We start from the raw sequence: 20,877 nt of genomic DNA on the forward strand, positions 1-20,877 counted from the left end.
GAAGGTTGAAACTAGACCACTTTCTCACACCATTCACAAAAATAAACTCAAAATGGATAAAGGACCTGAATGTGAGACAGGAAACCATCAAAACCTTAGAGGAGAAAGCAGGAAAAGACCTCTCTGACCTCAGCCGTAGCAATCTCTTACTCGGCACATCCCCAAAGGCAAGGGAATTAAAAGCAAAAGTGAATTACTGGGACCTTATGAAGATAAAAAGCTTCTGCACAGCAAAGGAAACAACCAACAAAACTAAAAGGCAACCAACGGAATGGGAAAAGATATTTGCAAATGACACATCGGACAAAGGGCTAGTATCCAAAATCTATAAAGAGCTCATCAAACTCCACACCCGAAAAACAAATAACCCAGTGAAGAAATGGGCAGAAAACATGAATAGACACTTCTCTAAAGAAGACATCTGGATGGCCAACAGGCACATGAAAAGATGTTCAACGTCGCTCCTTATCAGGGAAATACAAATCAAAACCACACTCAGATACCACCTCACGCCAGTCAGAGTGGCCAAAATGAAGAAATCAGGAGACTATAGATGCTGGAGAGGATGTGGAGAAACAGGAACCCTCTTGCACTGTTGGTGGGAATGCAAATTGGTGCAGCCGCTCTGGAAAGCAGTGTGGAGGTTCCTCAGAAAATTAAAAATAGACCTACCCTATGACCCAGCAATAGCACTGCTAGGAATTTATCCAAGGGATACAGGAGTACTGATGCATAGGGGCACCTGTACCCCAATGTTTATAGCGGCACTCTCAACAATAGCCAAATTATGGAAAGAGCCTAAATGTCCATCAACTGATGAATGGATAAAGAAATTGTGGTTTATATACACAATGGAATACTACGTGGCAATGAGAAAAAATGAAATATGGCCTTTTGTAGCAACATGGATGGAACTGGAGAGTGTGATGCTAAGTGAAATAAGCCATACAGAGAAAGACAGATACCATATGGTTTCACTCTTATGTGGATCCTGAGAAACATAACAGAAACCCATGGGGGAGGGGAAGGAAAAAAAAAAAAAAAAAAAGAGGTTAGAGTGGGAGAGAGCCAAAGCATTAGAGACTGTTAAAAACTGAGAACAAACTGAGGGTTGATGGGGGGTGGGAGGGAGGGCAGGGTGGGAGGGAGGGCAGGGGGGGTGATGGGTATTGAGGAGGGCACCTTTTGGGATGAGCACTGGGTGTTGTATGGAAACCAATTTGACAGTAAATTTCATATATTAAAAAAAAATAATAACAAATAGTAAATTAGGAGGTTCTACCTCATTGCTTGACTGATTGTTGCCTTCTTTTACTGAGTTGCTAATACATTAAAATGGTCCTTTGGGAGACTAGAAAAAGAAAAAATGGCCACAAAGTCCAGTAGGCTACTAATTAGAAGTCTCCACATGCTCTCCCCCTCTCTCTGCACAAATTTTAAAGTTTCCCCATGTCCTTCTGGACATCTTCTATGTTGGCAATTCCAAGTCATTAAAATAGTCTCAAACAATGTCCTGATAGTACCCATAAAGTCTCTTATGAGAATATTCTCCCAGACAATAGCTGAAGATCTATAAACAACAGCATGGTCTTCTCTATGACTTCCCATCATCAAAATGAAAGATTTCCAGAAGAAAATGGGGGAAAAATTAAAACGTGTGGAGAATGGAGATAAATGCAAAGAGAAGTTCTAATTGGCATGCATTAAGGGCTTTGTGGCTATTTTATAACTATGCTTACTTTATGAAGTCATATATCAGAACTCAGTCTAGAATAATGTGATCAAGGAAAATCAGGATGTTAAAGAAAATGATAACCATCAGCTAGAGGGGTTCAGTTGAGCAGGCTGGATGTGTACTGGGCAGAATTGGCTTCATGTGGAAAAAAGAGAAGTTCAGACCAGTAGGTAAGCCAACGATCCAGGGTTTCTGCCCAGAGAAGGAAGCAAAGCCACATGGATTGAATAGAGGTCAGGGCTCTAGCTCTTAGGAAAGTAGCAGGCAAAAGAAATGGGAGACTGGGACTTACATATACAGTAAAAGTCAAGTTATAGCTCTTGTCTTTCACTTGCTCTTGCCTCTCAGTCACCAAGCAAGATTTCCAATCTCCTTAACTTCTACCCCAAGATATAAAAACACATCTTCAGACCCTGTGTGCACTCTTGTTCTCTTTACACACTTCTAAATGAGAACCCAAAAGATATAGTAATCACTTCCATTTATTGCTTAGTAACTATCTAAACTTGTTTTTAACAAGTTCATACATTTGCCTTTTAGCATTTTACTTTCAGTTGAAGATTGAAAGGTTCTATCTTTTTTTTTTTTTAATGTTTATTTTTGAGAGAGAGAGAAAGAGAGAGAGTGTGAGTGGGGAAGGGTCAGAGACAGAGAGGGAGGGAGACACAGAATCCAAAGCGGGCTCCAACCCCTGAGCTGTCAGCACAGAGCCCAACACGGGACTTGAACCTACAAGCCACAAGATCATGACCTGAGCTGAAGTCAGATGCTCAACCGACTGAGCCACCCAGGCACCCCAAGGTTTTATCTTTTAATGAAGATTCCAACGTGTAAACAAATACTGGAGAGAAAGAGAGGTTGAAACTGAAATCCCCCTAGATAGAGTCCATCTTATTTCATTCTTAAGGCCACCCAAAGAGCACAGCCATCCTCTACCCTGGAAATGTTGTTGGGTGAAGTATCTTTACAGCTGGCCTCTTCCAAGTCCTGAAGCAACTGTTCCCCAGTGCAGGTTTGTGCTTGCTGGTCTTTCCTCCCTATAAAACAATGGAACCCCAGAGGTAAAGTTGGGGGGGGGGGGGGGGGTCCCACTGCAGTCATTCTACAGAGGTGATCCCTGAATTCATATATGTACCAAACATTAGGTCATGAGATCATGACCTAAGCTGAAATTACTTTAGTCCAGGGTTTATCAACCACAACACTACTGATATTGTTAAAGAGAAAATATTCTGACAGTTGTCAAACAAGTATGGGAGGATTTAACTCAGGACCATTATAATAGGTGTCAAGACTATCAAAACAGGGGAGTGAGATCAGGCTCAACTCCAACTCCATAGAGCAAAGACAACTGGGAATTTATACCAACCAACAAGCAGAGTGAGGAGGTCAGGAGACAGAAAATTACTAAGACAAGACAGCAAGGATGGGGGATTCTTACTAAACTGATCTAACAGGATTCTTGCTGAGCAGATATCAAGGGTGGGGAATATGGAATTTGATCAGGAATCAAAGCTGATCAGATATTAAGAATGGGGGTATTTTCACTAAACTGGCTTGGCAAAATTCTTGCCAAAATGGAGATAGGCAGGCCAAAAACAGGATGGGAGCCAAGTTTAAGACCTAGTCAGCAAGAAGGCTCAGAGGGGCCTAACTTAAGTTTGGGCAAGAGAAAGTCTTTGTCAACATTTTGGATCAGTCCTTTGTTTGTCTTGAGGAGCCATTCTGTGCATCATGTTTAGCAACATCTCTGGCCTCTACCCACTAATTGCCAGTAGCATCCACACCCCCCACAGTTGTGACCACCAAAAATGTCTGGAGACAATGCCAAATGTCCCCTGGTGGCAAAATTGCCTCTGGTTGAAAACAACTGCTTCAGATCAAGGGTTGTCTTTTTTTTTTTCTTTCCTGTAAAGAGCCAGGCAGTGAATATTTTAGGCTTTTCAAGATACATATACAGTTGATCCTTGAACAACAATGTTTGAACTACACAGGTCAACTTATATGTGGATTTTTTTTTTCAATAAATACAGAACTATAAATGTATTTTCTCATCCTTATGGCTTTCTTAATAATATTTTTTCTCTAGCTTACTTTAAGAATACAGTATATAATACATATAACATACAAAATGTGTAGTAATTATCTGTCTGTGTTATCAGTAATACTTCTGGTCAATAGGAGGCTATTAGTGATTTTAGGAAGGTTTTTAGGGAGTCGAACATTAGCATGGATTTTCTTTTCTGTTTTTTTAATGTTTATTTATTTTTGAGAGAGAGAGAGAGAGAGAGAGAGAGGCAGAGAGAGGCAGAGAGAAGGAAACAGAGGATCTGAAGCAGGCTCCTTGCTGACAGTAGCCCAACACAGGGCTCGAACTCACAGACTATGAGATCATGACCTAAGCTGAAATCAAGAGCCAGATGCTCAACTGACTGAGCCACCCAGGTGCCCCAGCTGTGGATTTTCTGGGAAGCCAGTGCCCCTAACTCCCTACATTGTTCATGCATCAACTGTATGCTCTCTATACATATTCCTGTCTCTTTTTTTTCCCAAGCATTTAAAAATGCCTAAACTGCGGCACCTGAGTGACAGTTAGTTAAGCAGCCAACTTCAGCTCAGGTCATGATCTCACAGTTTGTGAGATCAAGCCCCGTGTCCGGCTCTGTGCTGACAGCTCAGAGCTTGGAGCCTGCTTCAGATTCTGTGTCTCCCTCTCTCTCTCTGCCCCTCTCCTGCTTACACTCTGTCTCTGAAAACTGAATAAACATTAAAAAAAAAAAAAAAAAAAAATGCCCTAACTATTCTCAGCTGGTAGATGGTTTAAAAAAAAAAAAAAAAACAGACAGCAGGCCAGATTTGGTCCATGGGCCATTGTTGCCCAAACTCCACTTTAACCACTTTTTGAGTACCTATAGACAGTATACAGACAGTATTATATTTAATAAAATACCAAGTTACTTAAATATATGAGTAGAGTCTTCATACCTCTCTATCAGTATTATTTTCTCAATTTAGGGAAAACAGAATTAGGGGCAAAATCTTATAGCAGCCCACAGAATGATTTTACATTCAAAAAGTATGCTCATTCTCAGGAGCCTGAAGGAAACTACTCAAAACAAATTCCCACAAATCTGCCCTTTCCCCACCAAACGTAACCTAAACCTTGCATTCCCATCCCGAGGTCCCCAAATTCTGACATATAGTATTGATTTAGAGGTTTGTTTTTGTTGTTTTTTAACTGACACTACTTTGGTTTATATTTCACATGGTTTTCATACACTCTCTCCTTACATAACACTCTGGAATGCACCTCTAAAATTACTCTATTCCTGCCTACAGAGCCTGTGAATATGAAAGAGGTCACTATCTTGCCTAAGGGTCACTTACATGAACCCATACACTCCATGCTCCTCTCATTATTTTTCTCTAGAAACAAATATATACTTATATATTAATAGAATTGCCCTGGAAATGATGATTTAGTTAAAAATGACCCTAGGACTACATAGAGGTGATACTCCAATCCAGCTACTGAATACGAGAATTCAAGTTTTGTGGTGCTTTTGTTTTTAACAACTACAACAAATGCCACTGGGGAAAATAAAAAGACCCAGCAACGTTTGTTATTTCAACTTTCCAGTTTCCATTAGGTAAGGCTGAAATACCAGGCAAACTAGAGAAGGGATCTTTACACCAATTCAGGAAAACATGTCTAACATGTAAATTCTAAACCCTAGAGGATACATCTGCCATAGCTCATTCTTCTGTGATTAAAACATCAATATATAACTTTACCTTTGATGATAAGACCCTAAATAGCAAAGCAGTGGTTGATCATCAAAATAGAAGGCATATTATTTATTTTCAACTGAATTTCTTTTTTAAATCATAAAAAACAATAGTCATTGCAAACAAAGAATATATAGAAAATACAAGAATAGTAAAAATGACTCAAAGCATAAGCAATATACTATTTTTAAAGCTCTAATATCTTTCTACTATTTTCCCTACATTTCCTAATAATTTCATAAATTTTACAAAATCAGAGGTATATGTGTGGCAAAAGAACTGGCAACAGAAATCAACAAATAAGGGATCCAAATCTTCAATCTCTTCTGTTCATTCTTCTATAAATCTACCAAAAACACAGAAATCTAAATAAAATTATATACAAATGTACTAAGTCTTTCATCAAAGAATATTTCTAATAGTGAAAAAACTGGAACAAGCTTGTGTTCAATAATAAGAAAAGGATTAAATATATTCTTATAGTGGAATGAATGACAACTGTTAAAATTGCATTTTTTTTTAAAGAATTTAATGACTTGGGATCAAATTTTGATTCCTGCTCCTTCCCTTTAATATTATATCCTAAGCATTTTCCCAAGTCATTACATTCTCAAAATAATCCAATTTATGGAATTTAGATTTTAGCTTTACAGAAAAGCAAAGAGAAGGAGATTGAAGATAGAAATTTCTTACTTCTTGATATCTCTTGCCAAATATTTTGCTAAATATTCTAGCAATTTATACTCCCACCAGAAGACTGGGGCGCACCTCAATGAGACTTTAAGGTATACTCTCAAGTCACTAAGTGCAAATACCCAGAAAAAAATGTTTCATAAAAGTAATCATTTAGATTTTTTACATGCCTGTGAATAAAGATCATAAAATATCCAAGTAGATTGCTAATTCTCTCCTTTATTAACAGAATACCAATTTTGCAGCAAGCAGCCAAGATCTAAGGCAAAAAGTAGATCTCCTGGGGGTGCCTGGGTGGCTCAGTCAGTTGAGCATCCGACTTCAGATCAGGTCATGATCTCACAGCTCATGAGTTCAAGCCCCATGTCAGGCTCTGTGCTGACAGCTCAGAGCCTGGAGCTTGCTTCAGATTCTGTGTCTTTCTCTTGATCTGCCCCTCCCCCACTTGTACACTGTCTGTCTCTCAAAAATAAACAAACATTTAAAAAAAAAAAAAAAGATCTCCTGGCCTCCCTATAGCCAGAGGTGATACTATGATACCGTCTGACCAATGAGTATAAGGGGAAATCCATGAAGGAAATCCATGAAGGCCTTTCAGGAAAGCCCCTAAAAAGGGTGGAGGCAAGAGGCAGACTGCTGGCAAGCTCCCTTTTGCATTTTGACTTTCCCTTCGTTCCTAGAATGAGGACCTACACTTGGGCTAGACTTCTTATGTCCATCTTGAGATGGGAACATGGGGCAAGGATCACACCGAGATAGTAAAGCTGAAAGATGGAAGGACCTAGGTCCCTGATAATCAAGAAACCACCACACTAAGCCTGGATAGCCTAGTGCCAGACTTGTTTTATGTGGAAGAAAAATAATCCCCTAATTTGTTTGAGCCATTGGTTCTGGTAGTTACTTATGGGTGAACCTAACCCTAACTGATATATCAACTTACAGAGTTATTTTTAAAATTTTTTTTTTAACATTTATTTATTTTTGAGACAAAGAGAGACAGAGCATGAACGGGGGAGGGGCAGACAGAGAGGGAGACACAGAATCGGAAGCAGGCTCCAGGCTCCGAGCCATCAGCCCAGAGCCTGACGCGGGGCTCGAACTCACGGACCGCGAGATCGTGACCTGAGCTGAAGTCGGACGCTTAACCGACTGAGCCACCCAGGCGCCCCAAGAGTTATTTTTAAAAAACGTACAAAGCAGCTGGAATTGGCAGGAATTAATTAGTTCATTTAAATACTCATTTACTCTTCCATACAATCAATAGCTACTCTGAGCAATGGAAACACAGCAATAATGTAGCTTACAGTCTAAAAGAAAAACTGAACAATTAAGAAACAGTTTTATATGGGCACCTGGGTGGCTCAGTCAGTTAAGCATCTGACACTTGATTTCAGCTCAGGTCATGATCTCATGGTTGTGGGATCAAGCCCCATGTCAGGCTCTGAGCTGGGCAGGAAGCCTGCTTGTGTTTCTCCTTCCCTCTCTCTCTGCAACCCACCCCCCCCAATTCACTCTCCCTCTCTCAAAATAAAAAAAAACTTTTTTTATAAATCAGATGGTATGGAAAGAATGGTATGCTATGGCAGCAGGTAAGAAAAAGCATTTAACCCAAACTGTTGAAAGGTAAATGGGATCAGAGGTGGTTTTCCGGGTGATCTGAAATTTAAGTTGAGACCTGAAAAGGGAAATGGTAGTGTTAGCCAGACAAAGAGACAGTGAGGGAGGAGTATTCTAGGTGGAGGGAAGAGCATATGAAAAGACCCAGAGGAAAAGAGGGACCGTGACATATTGTAGGGAATGCAAACAGTATGCTTTGCCAGAGCACAGAACTGGAGTGGGAGTGGGGACAGCACTCTTCCAGAGAACTTCCAAAAGGATAGACACCGACCCTTCTCTGCACCAGACCTGACTCTGACTTTTTTGTTCTTTTATTTCTCCAAATACCAATTAAGGACCCAAAGAGGCAAAAACAAAGATATCAATTATCTTTTTATTTTGAAACTCTCAAAATGTCAGGTACCACCAAGGTGCAGGTACCTGCACCCTTCCAACTTTCTGCCTTAGGGTGAGATTCTTCAAATGCCTGAAACATTCTTTCCTCAGAACTCCTGGGGCTTGCCCAACAGAGAAGTGGAATAATCGAGGATTCACCCAATACTAGCTATCTGATCATGGAAAGGTTAGGCTGGTGAGTACAGAAAAGTGTCATAATCAGATTTACTACAAGGAAGAATAACACACTGGCCATAATATAAAGAAATGGATGGAAAGAGGACACAGGTTATAATAGCAGGGGCGAGAGATGATGCAGGCCTAGATTAGAATACTTACAATAGAAAGCAGAGAGGGACACCTGGGTGGCTCAGTTGGTTAAGCGTCTGACTCTTGATTTTGGCTCAGGTCACGATCTCAGGGTTCATGAGTTCAAGCTCGACATCCAGCTCCATGATGACAGTGTGAGCCTGCTTGGGATTCTTTCTCTCCCTCTCTGTCTGCCCCTCCTCTGTTCATGCACAAGTTCGTTCTCTCTCTCTCTCTCTCTCTCTCTTTCTCAAAATAAATAAACTTAAAAAAAGAGAGACAGAGACAGAGAAGTAGATTGTGCTTCTGAAATTTAGTAGATGTGCTCAAGAGGACTGAGCAGACATGCAGAGGGAAAGAGGGTGAAGTAAAGGGTAATCCTAGACATCTGGCTAGGCTTCCGAGAGAGGAAGGTAGCAGAGCACAATGATTAAGACTACAAACTCTGGGATTCCATTTCCACCAATTAACAGCTGTGACCTTGGGGAAATTACTTAAGCCACATACTCGGGTATCCACATCTGTATGATGGGAATAACAATAGAATCTACCTCAAAAAATTGTGTGAGACTTACCTGAAAGTCCTGAGCACAGTCCCTGGCACATAGGGAATGCTGGATAAATGTCAGCTACATAAAGGGTGATGGTGATGCCATTCACCAAGACAAGGAACATGAGAGATTTCAGGGGCGTAGAAAGAAGAGTTCTGTTTTGGATATTTTAACTGGATCTGCCTGTGGGATATCCAGTAGGCAGCTGATTATATGAACTAAAGCTCAGAGGGGAGTTCTGAGAGTCAGGTGCTACTTTCGAAAGGGTGGTATTAAGGGGTCATTTGAGCAAGACCTGGCAGACATGCAGAAGCGGGCCCTGAGGGGAGAGCACATAGGTGAGATGTGGAGGAAAGAAGCTCCTGGGGAACCCTGACATTCAAGGGATAAAGGAAAAAAAAGACTGAGAAGGAGCAGCCACTAAGAGGGAGACTCACGAAAAATATTTCTAATAAGATTGTACCATAAAAATTAAAGAAACAAAAATATGAATGGCATGGGAGGGGAGCAGCAAATTTTCTTCTACCTTTCTAGGTTCTTTTGGCTGTCTATTAATTAAATTGACAAAAGACAGATTAACAGTAGAAAAACAGATTTCATTACATACATTCAGGAGTCCCCAAAAATGTGACCCACAGGCAGTTGGGCAGTTGAGGCTTATATGCCATCCTGAGCTAAGGAGAAGGGGGTAGGGGTGTGAGACTTCAAAGGGGAGAAAGACAATTTACAAAAGGTGGGAAGAGCTAATGTTTGGAAAACAAATGTTTTCCATGCCATTCAAAGACAATGAGATACGAAAGGAACCTGATTTCCAGGCCTTGCCAAGCTTCCCCCAAGCTTACCACACTTAGACCACATTCCTTATAGTTATCTCTGGTGACAGTTCTCTTCCTGGACCAAGCCCCCTATATAAATTCTTTTAGGCCCCTAAGAGGGAGGGGAAATCTCCGAGTCTTTTGGGCCTCAAATTCAGCTCAAAGTAATCCACATGCCAAAGTGGCACATACCAGGGAGGCATGGTCTCAATTCCTTCAAAAGTCAGATGAGGGAAACATCACACAGAGGGAACAATCTCAGAGATTATAAATAAAGGGTAAGGACAAAAAGACCTCAGTAAAAAGCAGTATTCCCTCAGTAAAAAGCAGTGATTATTTTTATAAATTACCTAAAGAACCACATAATGAAATCTCCAAGTTTACAAGAATCAGAAAGCTCTGTTAAGTGAGCAGACTGCCTTATCAATGAGGATTAGCATCAGAAAAATCTCCTACAGTAATCTAAGTAGTCAAGAAAGAACAAGATTTTTCAAGGTAAGATTCTGATTTTTCAAAATCAGAACATACTGGTTTCAGTGAAAAATAATCCAAACTGCACTTTGCAAATAAAGTTCTGGCCCCCAAGCTTCAGTTACTGAACCTCCCAAAAAAGCCATTTTAAATCCCATTGCTTTATAACTTGAAGGAAACTCAGAGACATCCACTGGTTCAGATCATAAATATGAAAATTTGCTGAAAAGTAGACAGCGGAGTCATCCAAGACCTACTGAATCAGAATCTCAGGGTATGAGGTTAGAAAAAATTTACTGCTTTTTAAAATTTTTTAAACAAGCTCACTAGATAATTTGTGTGCACACTAATATTTGAGAACCCTTGCTTTATCTGATCAGGAAACCAAGAGCTAAAGAATATGAATGACGGGGCACCTGGGTGGCTTAGTCGGTTAAGCATCTGGCTTTGGCTCAGGTCATGATCTCACCATTCATGGGTATGAGCCCCATATCAGGCTCAGTGCTGATGGCTCAGAGCCTGGAGCCTGCTTCGGATTCTGTCTCCCTCTCTCTCTCTGCCCCTCCCCCACTTGCACCCTGTCTCTCTCTTAAAAATAAATAAACATGGGGCGCCTGGGTGGCTCAGTCGGTTAAGCATCTGGCTTTGGCTCAGGTCATGATCTCACCATTCATGGGTATGAGCCCCATATCAGGCTCAGTGCTGATGGCTCAGAGCCTGGAGCCTGCTTCGGATTCTGTCTCCCTCTCTCTCTCTGCCCCTCCCCCACTTGCACCCTGTCTCTCTCTTAAAAATAAATAAACATGGGGCGCCTGGGTGGCTCAGTCGGTTAAGCGTCCGACTTCGGCTCAGGTCATGATCTCACTGTCCGTGAGTTCGAGCCCCGCGTCGGGCTCTGGGCTGATGGCTCAGAGCCTGGAGCCTGCTTCCGATTCTGTGTCTCCCTCTCTGTCTGCCCCTCCCCCGTTCATGCTCTGTCTCTCTCTGTCTCAAAAAAATAAATAAACGTTAAAAAAAAATTATAAAAATAAATAAACATTTAAAAAAAATTTTTTAACGAATACGTATGACTTGGACAATAGCATATAGCTAATGAGAATGACTGAAGCAATTCTCAAACTGTAATATGCATCAGGATCATCTGAGGTCTTGTTAAACATAACTACCTGAGCTCTACCCTCAGAGTTTCTGATTCAACCTAAGAATTCACATTTCTTTTTAATTTTTTTAATATTTATTTTTGAGAGAGAGAGAGTGCACACACATGCGAGCAAACAGGGGAGGGGCAGAGAGAGAGGGAGACACAGAATCCAAAGCAGGTTCCGGGCTCTGAGCTATCAGCACAGAGCCCGACACAGGGCTTGAACTCATGAACCACAAGATCATGACCTGAGCCGAAGTCGGACACTTAACCAACTGAGCCACTCAGGCTCCCCAAGAATTTACATTTCTAACAAGCGTCCAGGTGAAGCTGATGCTGTTCATCTGGGGACCACACTTTGACAACCTCTGGTCTGCACTAGAGCCATTAAAGACTTTTCTCTGTACACTGATTCAGGGCAGCCTTATACCCTTAAAGATCAAGAAAAGCCAATGCGTTTCAGGAACGTTGTTGAAAATAAATAGAAAACATGACCAAACATAAATTACATACATTTATTCTAAGCCGTTCTAGTAAACTGGAAGAAACATACAGAGCTGGAAAAGATCCAAACTAAGCTAGAATGAAATTACAAGGGTCGTGGAACATATGAAGAAATAAAAATAACTGAATAAATAAAAGGACAAATTTCACAAAACAATTTAAAGATAGATCGTGATTTTAAAGTCTATAAATTATGAAAAGATACATGCAGAATGAACAAATTTCAGAATGAAAGCACTAGGTAGCTGGTTTGATTATTTGACTGTACAAAGTCATTTTAGGTATCTCTTTATGTTATTTGATGGAGTTTTGGAGTGGTGGGGGTCCGGAGCTGACAGCCAAGAAAGAATTCTTTGGTGCCAAAAGGTGATTTTATTAAAGCACGAACAGGACCCGTAGGCAGAAAGAGCTGCACTGGGGTTGTAAAGAGTAACTGATTATATACTATGGAATTGGGGGAAGTAAAGGCAAAAAGGGAGGCCTCTAAAAGGACTTTCATAAGTGAAAGAAGACTCCTAAGATACCTGAGCCCTTGCTATTCTCAAACTGAGGTTATTTTCCCTCTAGCAAGACATTAACATGATGACAGTAAGAGGTTCCTGGAGAAATGTTATCCACACTCTGTATTTGCCTTAAGTATTTGTCAATGGGCTGCAGGTTATAAAGAAATTTAATTTTACCTGCCATTTCCTTCTTGCCTTTGTTCCCCACATCACTATGGAGGGGAGGGTAATGTTGGGGCTCCAGGAAACTGAGCCTATAGGTTTCTGGAGATTAGGCTATTAATAAGATTGAATTTTTCTTGTAATTTACTATGATATTCGTAAACTGATGGAGACTCATGTCCTGCATGACTGTGATCTCTATCAGTTAACCATTTGTTTTCTCCTTTCTTGTGTTCTTGCATAGCCAGGAGTGTCAGAGGAATAACATCACACATACCCCACCTGGGGGGTTGGCGTTTGCTACCTATCAGCTTGCCTTATGCTCCCTCAGCATTATTTACTCAGAAAAATCTAGTCCAGTTTTGAGGCTAGATTTTTTATTCAAAACCACTTTTGACAGTGGTTTCCCACTGGTTCCACACAAAGCCATGGAAGTCACTCACCACCCCAATTCTGCATGACTCAGACATCCCGGATTTACGTCCGAAAGACAGCATTCTAGTGCTGCTATCACTGTGGCTCTTCTCTCGTGTAGACGAGTCTTAACCCTGAAACACTACATTCAAATATGTAATTCCCTCAACAGCTCAGAATATCTGTAATTGCCTCTGTCTACCTGCTATTTGTCTCACTGTTCTGAGAACAAAATCCCTAACAGATGAATTCCACTGACAGCATCTCCCCAAGACTATCATACACATTTTATATCATATTGTCTCCAACTCCTTTCAAACCCACTTTCCATCTGTAGTACTTACTGTGCTACCTTTATTATCTGCTACCATTTCCTCTGAAGAAAGTAATGCGCCTAAGTATGCAATCCTTTCATTATCCATGCCACTCCTACACCCGCCTGAACTGTTCCCTCTAAATTCTGCCCAGGCTTTCCTCTCAGTTACATATATTTGCTACTATATTCTTCCCACTCGGTGCCCAGTACCCTCCTCCCCTCCCAAAAATAACCTGACTTCTAAGGGTACAATATCTGATGTCTGACCTTTCCAAAACCAGTGTAAATATTCTGTTGACACACACACACTGCTTTTTACAGCTAAGAGGCAAAAACAGGTTCCAAATAACTTCTGCTACACAGACAGGTGAATGTTTGAGCTGGCTACAGGTTTTTCCCAGGATTCATTACTGGCTATTCTTTACCACAAAAACGTTGATTCTGTTACGATCTTGAAACTAAAGCTCCATAAAACGACAAGATCCTTCATTGGCCAGAGTTAACTGAGAAAAGCCCTGTATCAGGTCTCATACACACACACCCATACCTAAAAAACAAAACAGAGTTTACCATAATCAAAGCCCAAATACAAGAAGTCACTGCCCACCAATTAACAAACATAAAACTTAAACACAGGCTTTACACTAACCTACATTTATTAAACCTTAGTCTAAAGTGGGCTTCATATTTATAAAATAGTTTCTGAAATAGTCTTTTTTTTCTTTTTGTTTCGTTTCTGAAATAGTCTGACATATCTTCTTAATTACAAACAGAGGAGTTTCTGGGAATTCCTACATAGATACAACATAGCCATTTATGATTTTCTGCTTTTCTTTTCCTTATCCTAAACTGTTTTTAAAAGTACAAACTTCACTTCAACAAACAGTGTTGGGAAAACCAGATACCCATACACAAAACAATGAAGTTGGACCCTTACTTTATACCATATACAAAAATTACCTCAAAATGGATCAAAGACCTAAAATAAAAACTAAAACTAAAAAAACTCTTAGAAGAAAAGACAGGGGGAAAGCTTCATGACCTTGATTTGCACAGGCAACAAAAGTGAAAACAGATATACTGAACTATATAAAAATTTAAAACTTTGGTGCATCAAAGGACACAATATACAGAGTGAAAAGGCAACCCACAGAATGGGAGAAAATATGTGTAAGTCATATTTCTGATAAAGGATTAATATCAGAATATAGCATATATTAAAAAAATACAACTCAAAACTAAAAGACAAATGACCCAATTAAAGAATGGACAAAGGACAAGGGGTGCCTGGGGGGCTCAGTTAGTTAAGTGTCCGATTTCTGCTCAGGTCATGATCTCACAGTTCGTGGGTTTGAGCCCCACGTCAGGCTCTGTGCTGGCAGCTCAGAGCCTGGAGCCTGCTTCGGATTCTGTGTCTCCCTCTCTCTCTCTCTGCCCCTCCCCAGCTTAAGCGCTTGCTCTCTCTCTCTCTCTCTCTCTCTCTCTCTCAAAAATACACATTAAATTTTTTTTAAAAAAATGGACAAAGGACTTGACTAAACATTTCTCAAAAAAAAGGTACACATAGGGCCAACAGCATATGAAAAGGTGTTCACCATCACTAATCATTTGGGAAAGGCATATCAAAACTACAAGATACCAACTCACATCCATCGGAAAGTCTGCTATTAAAAAACAAACATAACAGGGGCGCCTGGGTGGCTCAGTTGGTTGAGCGGCCAACTTCGGCTCAGGTCACGATCTCGCGGTCTGTGAGTTCGAGCCCCGCGTCGGGCTCTGGGCTGATGGCTCAGAGCCTGGAGGCTGTTTCCAATTCTGTGTCTCCCTCTCTCTGACCCTCCCCCTTTCATGCTCTGTCTCAAAAAAATAAATAAACGTTAAAAAAAACAAACAAACAAACAAACATAACAGATGTTGGTGAGGATGCGGAGAAAGAGGATCTCTTGCATTGCTGGTGGGAATGCAAACTGGTGCAGCCACTCTGGAAAACAGTATGGAGGTTCCTCAAAAAATTAAAAATAGAACTACCTTATGACCCAGCAATTGCACTACTAGGTATTTATCCAAGGGAAAAATGTATGCTGTTTCGAAGGGGCACATGCATCCCAATGTTTATAGTAGCACTATCACCAATAGCCAAAGTATGGAAAGAGCTCAAATGTCCATCACGGATGAATGGATAAAGAGGATGTGGTATACATATATACAACGGTGTATTACTCGGCAATCAAAAAGAATGAAATCTTGCCATTTGCAACTATGTGGATGGAACTAGAGGGTATTATGCTAAGCGAAATTAGTCAGAGAAAGACAAATATCATAGGACTTCACTCATATGAGGACTTTAAGACACAGAATAGATGAATACAAGGGAAGGGAAGCAAAAATAATATAAAAACAGGGAGGGGGACAAAACATAAGAGATTCTTAAATATGGAGAACAAACAGAGGGTTACTAGAGGGGTTGTGGGAGGGGGGATGGGCTAAATGGGTAAGGGGCATTAAGGAATCTACTCCTGAAATCATTGTTGCACTACATGCTAACTAATTTGGATGTAAATTTTAAAAATAATAAAAATAAATAAAAATTAAAAAAACAAAACAAAACAAAAAATCAATAACCAGTGTCAGTGAGGATGTAGAGAGCTCTTGGGTACCATTGGTGGGACTATAAAGTGACGTAGCTGCTAAGGAAAACAGTGCTTCATAAAATCAAAAATGGAATTACCATTTGATCTAGCAATTCCACTTCTAGATATATACTAGAATATATAATAATATATATATAATAAAATAACTGAACACAGGGACACAAACATATTTATACACTACATACATAGCAGCAGTATTTGTGACAGCCAAAAAAACTGAAGCATCCCAAAAGTCCATCAGTTGATGAATGGATAACACAAAAATGTAGTAGAATATGATTTAGCCTTAAAAAGTAAGGAAATTCTGGGCCTGGGTGGCTCAGTCGGTTGGGTGTCTGACTTCAGTTCAGGTCATGATCTCACGGTTCATGGGTTTGAGCTCCACATCAGGCTGAGTGCAGAGCTTGGAGCCTGTTTCAGATTCTGTGTCTCCCTCTCTCTCTGCCCCTCCCCCGCTTGTGCTGTCCTTCTCTCTCAAAAATAAACATAAAAAACTATATATTTAAAAAAAGGAAACAAGCATCTCAAGATAATAGCCTTCACTTAGAAATCTACAGTCACATTTTTATTTTACATTTATCTCTCAATATTAACATGCACAGAATGCTATAATATTGCACATATCTTTTAAAGTAAAGGTATAATCTGTAAACTTGAAAATATCTAAAAAATAACACACTTTATACGCAAGGCTTACACTACCTAAAAATAGTAAATTTATAGGAACAATTACTAAAGAATGTACATGGTAATGAAAATAACATCGTAACAAAGGCTACTGTTTCATTTCATGTTAATACTCCCTTTCATTGGGGGGGTTCAAAGAGCTTCACAAAATTTCAGGACACTATAAATTTTTCCTTTTTTTTTTTTTTTTTAAGTTTATTTATTTATTTTGAGAGAACGAGAGCAGGAAGGGGCAGAGAGAGTGGGAGATAAAGAATCCCAAGCAGGCTTCATGTTGCCAGCATGAAGCCCCACATGGGGCTCAATCCCACAAACTGTGAGATGATGACCTGAGCCAAAACCAAGAGTTGGATGCTCGGACATGGGAGGCATCCAGGTGCCCCAAGTCTTTTTTCTGTTTGAATCATAAATTGCATAGCAAAACTTTCCTCACTGTATTTACTGGAAAACACTGGGCTGGATGATAAATGAGTGTAGCATAGATTCCAGGGGCCTCCAGTGCCTCCCCATTCCTCTTTCCCAGCCACACTTGAAGAAGATATCTGAGGTACAACTTATTAGCAAATATGAAGAGCAGATATTTCATAAAATTTAGCATTTGGCATCTGGATGTCAGAAATAGATTTATGATTTGCACCTAAGGAAAAAATACATCCATTTTGAATTTAGACATAAAGTTCAAAGTACAGTTTTATTCAATTACACCCTCCATTTGATCTAATGATAAGCTACTTGAGAATGTAGTCCTGTGCTATTATATTCAAAGCAAATATCAAAGAAATAACTATGCAACAACAGCTTCACATTAAAAAAAAAAAAATACAAAGATTAGATAGAGGTATGCTTTTACGACATTGGGGATGTCAATCTTTGATGGTATTTACTTGACAAATGCAGATTCCCAAACCCCTCCCCACACCATTCTGATTCTGACACCCTAGATTGGGGCCTAATAATTTGAATTTTTAATGTGCATTTTTAACAAGCACCCTAATAACACTTGGAAAAACAATGCAAAACACACCACCAGTAAGATGCAAATTACAAGGCGTAGAGGTATACCTGAAGTTTAGATCCCATCTTATTTAACCTCATTAATACAGGAACCCTTTCTACAATGCAGACTGATTGATTTTAATAAGAATACCAACATATACATAGTCAAATAGATAGCACATGCTTCTCTGCAAACTATAAGCCCTATTGTTTAACAATACTACCATTGTTTGAAACTTAGAGTCACCTCTTCTTTAGAATTAACTTTTAATACAGTGTATAAGCCTTCAAACACACAAATTACAAAAAGGAAAACTGTTTTCATTATGTTACTGTACCTTGTGGTTTTTGATCAAAAGTAGAGCCCCACAGATTCATCACCCTAGCTCTAAAGAAGTTTAGACTACTTCCCAAATACACCCCCACAGGGTTGAGATGTGCCACCACAGAAAATAATGATGTTTACGAGTGCTACTGGAGAGGGGCGCCTGGGTGGCTCAGTAAGTTAAGCTACCAAAGTTCAGGTCATGATCTTGCGGGTTCGAGCCCCACGTGGGGTTTGGGCTCTGTGCTGACAGCTCAGAGCCTGGAGCCTGCTTCAGATTCTGCGTCTGTCTCTCTCTCTGCCCCTACCCCACTTGCGCTCTGTCTCTGCTTCTCAAAAAAATGAATAAACGTTTAAAAATTAAAAAAAAAAAAAAAGAATGCTACTAGAGGATAGAGATGTAGATCCAAAAAACACATAAATAAATTGGTTTTTTATGTTTATGTAAATGTTTTGAGTATAGGACAGCCTCTCAAACTGTTGTGAACAAGATAATGTTCACTTGGATGTGTAAGTTCAAGTAGGTTTTTTTTTTTTTAAGCCTGTTACAGAACAGTACTGAACTCATACTAATAGTAATGAGAAGATGTTACCTGAGATTGCTGTCTTTGATAGCGTAGTGCTGGGCTGTATTTGCTCAATTCACGCTATCAGAGGGGCAGAAAAGATTTCTCCAACACTTGGCACTGTTGGAAACTCCCAGAAGAAGACTTCTGAAATCTATAGAAAGGAATAAAAAATATCCCACGATCATTAATAAACTGCTAAAACCCAGTCTAAGACTCTCTAGTCTTTCTCCCCTCCCTTTCCCCACCATTTGTGGTACACTGAGAGGGTTCTCCTCAGATCGCACCTCTCTTTATCAAAAAGAAAATTATAAGCAAAAGTAAATTTTTACTTAAACACCTGAATGTTCGCCAAAAATGAAAGACTCCCTTTGGGTAGCAGAAAGTAGAGGATTCCTCCATTGTCTAAGAGATGTTAGACAACTACACACTTCTTTCAGAATAGAAGAAAAAAAAAAACCATGAAACTAAATAAATCCATACCCCTGCATCAGCAGCATTGTATTAAGATAATGACAATACAATACAAAATAGTCAAGGCAGGGCCACAAACAACTTTCACAATCAACTTTTTAAAAGTGTGGAATACTCCCAAAATATTCCCTGGTACCTCTGACCTACCCTGACTTTGACAGTTGAAAGTTCCAGCTTTTTTGCCAGCCCATGAGCAAGGTTTACTTTGGTCTTAGACACACATCTCCTATCATCAGGCCTAACTGGGAAGATAAGTTTCACAACACAAATGGATGGCTTAATCCCTACTGTACAGCCAGAAATACAGGAGTCTGAAGAATGTTGGGAAATTATCCTACCTGAGAGAAATACAAAGAACACCTAGAAGTGTCCTGGAGAGCACAGCAAAAACACTAGCTCCAAACACAGAGTACAAAAGGCAGAAGCTAATGCAAATGCTAAACAAAACCACAAGAAGTCACTGTTCAAGATCAAAATAGGTGGAAGCTAGACAAATGTCCAGGTAAGAACATCTTATAAGAAAACAATAAATGCTACACTTAAATTTGGCCCTTAACTACAGAGAACTGATGGTTACCAGAGAGATGAGTGAGGGGATGGGTTAAATAGGTGATGGGGATTAAGGAGTGCACTTGTGGTGATGAGCACTGGGTGTGTACAGAAGTGTTGAATCACTATATTGTACACCTAAAACTATTACACTGCCTGTTGACTCTACTCGAATTAAAATAAAATTAAATTATATGTATATACATATATATACACACACATACAAACACTTAACTGTAAAGCAAAAAAAAACCATTTAAATGCCCAATAACTGGGGAAGAGTTAAGTAAATTTGACACAACATAATTTACTTAACCGTAATTTTGTCAGCCATCAAAAAACTTTGAGTTTATAACAATAATGGAAAATGCCATTTACCATATGAAGAAAAAGCACAGTGCAATGTTGTAATTACATATGATCACAACTACTTTTGCAAAACCAAGAAATAAGATGCAATATGTTCTGATATAGTTATAAGTATTGGGTAAAATATTTCCCCAACTTAGGTTAAGGGGAACAATTCAAGAGTCTAGTACAACAAATACGTCTTTAAAATCTGTGTGTAACAAGGATGAGCCACTCGTTAATGCAATATATTAAAAGATGGCTTCCTAGAAGTCACTGTCAGAGGTTTTGTGTATGTGTTTGGAACGTAATACCTTTTCTTGTAACAAAAGTTTCACAAAAGCGAAAAAATGGGGAGGGGGGAGGGAGACCTCAGTGCAACCTAAATCTTCAAAACTGGGCACAGTAGTGGTACTGACCAGGCACAAGAAGAGTGAGTATGAGGCACAGAAAATAAAAGGTAACATTTTACATGCAAATAAATTCTTATCATTAAAAAGGAGACAGAAGGCCCCAAATGGAGGCACTTGTGCTAAACTCCACCTCAGCAAACCAAGACTTAATACCTAACCTAACTGCTTTTCCAACCCCCTCCCCATCCCCCTAGGAATGTAACCTTTAACCAATCAACATGGAATTAGCTGAACAGCACTAGGGAGATAATCTACCAAATACACCCCCTCCCATCTCCCTTAGGGTGACAACCTTGTCGGAAACAATGTATTCTTTGCTAATAATTTCCATTTTCTGCCCCCACCCTCCTGCCTTTAAAAACCTTTCCTCTTCTACAGCTCTATAAAGCTCCTTTCTGTCGCTAGACGGGAGGTTGCCCAATTCATAAATCAGTTAAACAAGGCCAGTTTGATCATCAAATTTATTCCGTTGA

The 20,877-nt window shown here is 39.8% G+C and overlaps 1 protein-coding gene across 2 annotated transcripts in view; it reads right to left on the bottom strand.

Moving 5' to 3' along the window:
• The window catches only part of FHIP1A (FHF complex subunit HOOK interacting protein 1A), a 249,106-nt gene that overhangs the window by 160,254 nt on the left and 67,975 nt on the right, over positions 1-20,877 (bottom strand). For both annotated transcript variants that reach the window (XM_019441274.2, XM_019441275.2), the window contains exon 2: positions 18,648-18,774. The gene's annotated coding sequence lies outside the window, so the exon portion shown is untranslated. The remainder of the gene's footprint in view (positions 1-18,647; positions 18,775-20,877) is intronic.

Source organism: Panthera pardus, unplaced genomic scaffold (genome assembly GCF_024362965.1).
Source record: "Panthera pardus isolate Hobbes unplaced genomic scaffold, ASM2436296v1 HiC_scaffold_13, whole genome shotgun sequence".
NCBI lineage: Eukaryota > Metazoa > Chordata > Mammalia > Carnivora > Felidae > Panthera > Panthera pardus.